General features: G+C 41.3%; 1 long non-coding RNA gene across 1 annotated transcript; it reads left to right on the top strand.

The window, feature by feature from the left end:
- The first annotated feature begins 1,220 nt into the window (after positions 1-1,220).
- Positions 1,221-2,460, top strand: LOC118412097. Its single transcript, XR_004830725.1, has 3 exons — positions 1,221-1,405; positions 2,041-2,145; positions 2,410-2,460. It is a non-coding gene; the product is annotated as an uncharacterized LOC118412097 (long non-coding RNA).
- The last annotated feature ends 4,651 nt before the right edge of the window (positions 2,461-7,111 follow it).

Here is a 7,111-nt window from a genome sequence, read left to right as displayed (position 1 = left end):
ATACATGTCCAGAAATGGGTGAAATGTACGAAGTTTGGATCAGCCTACGTCACACGTAATTTCCGACAACTTCTAGCTTCCGACAACTTCCGACAACCGCTGTCGGCAAAGTTCGGGAAACGTCGACAATTATCTGTGACGTAGCTACGCTAAGTTCGTACATGGGGCGGACTTAATGTACGATGTACGATGTTCGAAGTTAATATGTTTTCTACTTTGTGGGTTATGCTAAGCTCGTACATGGGGCGGACCTAATGTACGATGTACGATGTTCGAAGTTAAGATTTTTCTATTTTGTGGGTTATGCTAAGTTCGTACATGGGGCGGACCTAATGTACGATGTACGATGTACGAAGTTAAGATATTTTGACTATGCTGTGGGTTATGCTAACTCTGTACGCAGCATTCTATTCTACTTTCACCTGTCGCACATGGTAAATGTGAAACATGTAGAATAGCGATGTTTTGTCTGAAAATAATAAAAATGCAACATGTATTGCATTTATCTTTTGTTGAACATTAATTTTGATAATTTACAAGGTCAGCAGTCCTGCTCTCTCCAGTTTTCTCTGATTTTTTAAGTTCGTACATCGTACATCGTACACCAACCCTGCCCCTATGTACTAAGTTGGATTTTTTAAGTTCGTACATCGTACATCGTACATCAACCCTGCCCCTCTGTACTAAGTTAGATTTTTTAAGTTCGTACATCGTACATCGTACACCAACCCTGCCCCTATGTACTAAGTTGGATTTTTGCCTTGCCGCGCCAGCGGCATGGCCTTGTGGCCACTATTTTCTTGGTTGGTTCAATGGTTCCATGGTTCCATGGTTCAAGTAATGTTAACCCAGCCCTTCCAAAGGCCCTTCCAAAGGCCCTTCCCAGTTCTCTTTCTCGAGGACAAACTTACGGCTTAGGCGACTAACAGTACATCCCCGTCAATCTTTATACCTCCCTTTTACGCATTTGATAGCAGTTGTGGTCGGTACTGAAAGCCTCTTAACATCTGGTTACATCGAATGAATGAAGCGTTCGTATGGTAATATTTCAAATCCATTGAAGTAAATATATAATCAAGTGAATTATCTCGCATAATAATTTGCATTACCTATTCATAAAGATGAAATAAATGCCTAATTAGACCAATGCATTGCATGTGAATATATAAGTAGGCAATGACGTCATCGAAACGTCTCAAGAACGTTTGACTAGGTTCAACGCTACCACGAAAACCCTCTGCCGTACGCTGTTTTCCCCGACGATCGCCCCGATTTGGCCGGGCGGCGGCGCCGCGCGATCCAAACGCGCCAAATTTTGGGCCGCGTGCCCCTCAGAAACGGAGGATATGTGACTGAAGCGGCACAAATAGAACCTTTTTTGACGCTATGGATGAAGAATTTCAAGGTAAAATACTTGATACAATTTGTAGTGTTTGGGGGAGGGGGGCATGTTGAAGAAAATGTGCTTTTGAACAATTTTTTCTCAAGTCAATCCCAGCAATATAATTTCTATGCAGTGTTTCTTTATCCATGTTTTAGTCATGAAACTTACATGTATGTAAAATGTTTCTTAGTAATTTTTTCGTATTAGTTTATTGCTTTCTTTAGCATATTTTACATATGGATCATTGATTGGCCTGTTGTGTACTACTAGTATTTCTTTTCACTTGTTGAACTTGAGGCACCATGGTAACTTGAGGTACCTACAGGGTATGCCCAATTTTTAAGAAAATCTCAATTGTATTTTCAATGTCATCGTTACTGTTGGTGTGAATCATCCCTTGCCTCGTTCCAAGACTAAAATACCATTTTGTATTTTTTTCACTTGTTGAACTTGAGGCACCGTGCCCCCTGATATGGGTCAGCCGGGTAACCTATGCCCAAATTTTTCAAAACACTAATGGCATTTTTGTTAACGTGAAAAATTTGTGCAACCAGATTGTGTATTCTTTGTCAGATTGTGCCAAGGGTTTTTCTGGTGTAGCAGAAATCATAAATATGTACTTACCTGCAATATTATACTCTTGTCTCTACTATCAGCCAGGTTCCTACCGACCAGGCGAGGTTGTCGCAGTTGGTACTGAGATTCAGTCGCAGAAGATGGCTCAGAAACAGTGACACTTACCTCCTTCCATCTTGTTGCAGGTATTTATCTACTTAATCAATGATAATAAGTTAATCTATTCCTTACCCCGACTTGCCTTTCTTTCTTTATTGAATTCTTCATTTCATTATTGGATCATTCTGAATCTTTCGTCACAAGAAAGAAAGAAGTCATAAGAAAGATGATGATGTAGATGAACATCAGACGTGGTACTGGAGTAGGTCGTCATCCCCTCAGATGGAAGAACATTATCACCATGATGGTAGACATGTTAATCATGAAACTCAAATAATTTTGTTTTTCAGGTGGAGTGTAGATTGCACCAAGTACCAGATGTAGCTGATATGAGACTGGAGAGCGGAGCGGAGATATTGAATGGTAGAGGTCAAACATAATGTTGACAAGTTGTGCAGCCAGTGCTATTAGCATTAAGTTTGTTAAAGAATACTGTTGCTACCAGTAACCACAGAAAATGATGAGTAAGCCTGTTGTTTTTGTAAAAAGTAGTTTACATTGCATTATACTATTTATAGTATTGATTAAATGAGGAGAAGTTCATGTACCTGCAAGTACATCAAAGAAATCTGTGTCGATTGTATGTATCCTGAAGACTGAGCCTTTGACCTTGAAAAATGTTGAACTTGTCCTAATAAATTTAGTGTTTACACAATGTCTACCTATTGATATTTTATCTCTTATTAGTACAAACATCTGTCTTCTATATTTTATTACAAATGTATCTAAGTGTAAAGTTGTACTGTTGATACAGTGTAACATCATGGCTCAACATGAAAATAATGCGACATATTCACACACTTACCTTTCACCTTGACCAAGTTGACCTTGTTATAAGGCAATTAATATTGCTGATATTCTATAGATGTGACATTGTTGGTAATATAAGATACCATAATGTTGTGTACATTGCAAAAGTATATGAAGTATGATATTTAATCTTCTACAATGCGACTCAACTGGTGCAAAAAACACCATTGACTGTAACCCAAAATGTGAACTTTTAAACCCAAATTTACTTATTTCTTAAAGAATAAGGTAAGATGACAATTATTGTGTGAAAGGACACCAGTGGGTGCTGCATACATCGACCCTGTGTAAAAGCATAATAAAATGCCATGAATGTTCAGAACTCTGTGGAGTGATTCTATGTAGTACATATTACGGGGAAATAAGATAAAACAAGCTTTGCAGCCTTTACTTACCTTTTCATCACCCCTCAAAAAAGGTATTTTTTTTATTTTCATCGTTTATCGCGCAGCCGGCCATATCTGAGGTTTTGGCAACTTTGTGGAGCCATATCTCAGCAACCGTTCAAGCCATTCGCTTCATCTAAAAAGCATTTTACTCCTCTTGGTTAGCTCTTTCAGAAACAGTAAAAACAGTCANATGCTGTGTGGAGCATCTTTGGTTCAGAAACTACCTGTCGGGGAGACAACAAATTGTCTCTCTGAATGGTTGTAGGTCAGAATACTTACCTGTTACACTGGGAGTGCCCCAGGGTTCAATACTGGGCCCGTTGCTCTTCAATTTATTTATTAACGATATACCTGATGTAGTTACCACATGTAAAATATGTTTGTATGCTGATGACACAGCAATATTCTATCCCAGCAACAATGTAAAACATATTGAGTCAATTCTGAACTATGAACTCTCTGGTCTGGCCACTTGGTTCCAAACAAATCGTTTAACATTAAATGTAACCAAGACTAAATGGATGTTATTTGGCACTGCTAACAGGTTAAAGCAAGCACAGTCCTTGACAGTCAAAATTGACCAAGAAATCATAGAAAGAGTTCATACGTTCAAATATCTTGGTATGTACCTTGACTCCCACCTGTCCTTTAATGAACATATAGACAAAGTTTGTAGTAAGGTGTCACAGAGGATTGGACTACTTAGACGCCTCAGACACTGCCTGACTTTCAGTATTGCTGACATGTTGTACAAGACTATGATATTGCCTATTTTCGACTATTGTGACACTGTCTGGGGAACCTGTGGGGCCACCAAACAACGGCAACTACAAATACTACAAAACAGAGCGGCAAGGGTGGTGCTACAACGTAGGCAACAGGACATCAGCATTGTGAACCTCCACCAAACTCTCAACTGGAAATACCTGGCTGATAGGAGATTTGAGCACACGTGCATTATGGTTTTCAAATGTCTGACAGGCTTGGCACCAACATACCTATCCGCCACATTTCAGCACAACTCTCGTATCCATACTTACAACACTAGGCAGACCACTAAACTACACCCACCAAGCTACACCACCACATGTGGACATAAAACATTTGCATACACTGGCACTAGCCAGTACAACAAACTAGCAGATAACATAAGAAACATCACAACACTAAAAGGCTTTAAAACAGCTCTGAAGAACACATGTATATCTGACCTCAAGTAATATTGGAACTTAGTATGGAAAAGCACCTTTGTCTCTGATGTGCCTTACTGTTTTAATTTTTTTGTTTGTTCAATCTTTACCTATGATTTACTATCCATACTTTGTAAATTTCAGTTTCATTAATTTTCGATTTACACATGATTTGATATATGATTTGACCTCTGACCTCCACTCCATCTCTTGACATATTGATTTTGACCTTGGAATGTTTTCGACATGAGTATGGACACTGATTATGTTTTGACGCACCTGTTTTATGTTTTCTGTACTGTATGTTGTCCCTGGATGTTCAAAGTTTGACTGATTGTAACCACGTTTTTTGTCCTGTATTTATTATTTTACATGTATGTTTGATGGGCCCCCTTGGAAATCAACTATGCACTGTTGTAGGGGCTACCCATCTGTTTTCAAGATGAAATAAATAAATAAATAAAAGAGCTCCAAGCTTATTAGAGAGCTCCAAGCTTGTTAGTCAGCTCCACGCTTGTTAGAGAGCTCCATGCTTGTTGGAAATCTCAATGTTTGTTAGAAAGCTCAATGTTTGTTTAAAAACTCAATGTTTGTTAGAAAGCTCCAAGCTTGTTAGAGAGCTCCAAACTTGTTAGAGAGCTCTAAGCATGTTAGAGAGCTCCAAGCTTGTTAGAGAGCTCCATGTTTGTTAGAGAGCTCCATGTTTGTTAGAGAGCTCCATGTTTGTTAGAGAGCTCTAAGCTTGTTAGAGAGCTCTAAGCATGTTAGAGAGCTCAACGTTTGTTAGAGCTCCAAGCTTGTTAGAAAGCTCCAAGCTTGTAAGAACGCCCCATGCCTGTTAGAGAGCTCTAAGCATGTTAGATAGCTCCAAGCTTGTTAGAGAGCTCCATGTTTGTTAGAGAGCTCCATGTTTGTTAGAGAGCTCCATGTTTGTTAGAGAGCTCCATGTTTGTTAGAGAGCTCTAAGCTTGTTAGAGAGCTCCACGTTTGTTAGAGCTCCAAGCTTGTTAGAAAGCTCCAAGCTTCTTAGAACGCTCCAAGCTTGTTAGAGAGCTGCAAGCTTGTTAGAGAGCTCCAAGCTTGTTAGAGAGCTGCAAGCTTGTTACAGAGCTCCAAGCTTGTTAGAGAGCTCCATGTTTGTTAGAGAGCTCCATGTTTGTTAGAGAGCTCCATGTTTGTTTGAGAGCTCCATGTTTGTTAGAGAGCTCCATGTTTGTCAGAGAGCTCCAAGCTTGTTAGCTCCATGTTTGTTAGAGAGCTCCAAGCTTGTTAGAGAGCTCCATGTTTGTTAGAGGGCTCCATGTTTGTTGGAGAGCTCCATGTTTGTTGGAGAGCTCCATGCTTGTTAGCTCCATGTTCGTTAGAGAGCTCCAGACTACAGGGAGTGCCTACCGAGAACCTGGATGGAGTCCAGGCGGATTGTGTAGCTGTCCAGAGCCGGGCTTCTCGTGATGACAGCACGCCTGAACAGCTGTGTCAGCTCCGCTGCTGTCGCGGTGTTGGCAGCCAGGAACAGCCGGCCGTGCACCTCCACACACCCTTCTCTGTAAGCACAGCAGACATAACCTGTTACAGCACCTCCACACACCCTTCTCTGTAAGCACAGCACAGACATAACCTGTTACAGCACCTCCACATACCCTTCTCTGTAAGCACAGCACAGACATAACCTGTTACAGCACCTCCACACACCCTTCTCTGTAAGCACAGACATAACCTGTTACAGCACCTCCACACACCCTTCTCTGTAAGCACAGACATAACCTGTTACAGCACCTCCACACACCCTTCTCTGTAAGCACAGCACAGACATAACCTGTTACAGCACCTCCACACACCCTTCTCTGTAAGCACAGCACAGACATAACCTGTTACAGCACCTCCACACACCCTTCTCTGTAAGCACAGCACAGACATAACCTGTTACAGCACCTCCACACACCCTTCTCTGTAAGCACAGCACAGACATAACCTGTTACAGCACCTCCACACACCCTTCTCTGTAAGCACAGCACAGACATAACCTGTTACAGCACCTCCACACACCCTTCTCTGTAAGCACAGCACAGACATAACCTGTTACAGCACCTCCACACACCCTTCTCTGTAAGCACAGCACAGACATAATCTGTTACAGCACCTCCACACACCCTTCTCTGTAAGCACAGTCATAACCTATTACAGCACCTCCACACACCCTTCTCTGTAAGCACAGCACAGACATAACCTGTTACAGCACCTCCACACACCCTTCTCTGTAAGCACAGACATAACCTGTTACAGCACCTCCACACACCCTTCTCTGTAAGCACAGCACAGGCATAACCTGTTACAGCACCTCCACACACCCTTCTCTGTAAGCACAGCAGACATAACCTGTTACAGCACCTCCACACACCCTTCTCTGAGGTATGTCCAGAAATGGGGTAAATGTACGAAGTTTGTGTGTACGAACTTGTACGAACTTGTACGAAGTTAAAGGTAGATATAGACCGTAATCGGTAAACTTCGGAAGTTTTAAGTGACGTCATCTAAGTTCGTACAGGTAGGCAGGGTTGGTGTACGATGTACGATGTACGGAGTTAACAAATCTAAGTTCGTAA

This window comes from Branchiostoma floridae, chromosome 3 (assembly GCF_000003815.2).
Source record: "Branchiostoma floridae strain S238N-H82 chromosome 3, Bfl_VNyyK, whole genome shotgun sequence".
Classification (NCBI taxonomy): Eukaryota; Metazoa; Chordata; class Leptocardii; order Amphioxiformes; family Branchiostomatidae; genus Branchiostoma; species Branchiostoma floridae.
This window is presented reverse-complemented; position numbering and strand designations above follow the sequence as displayed.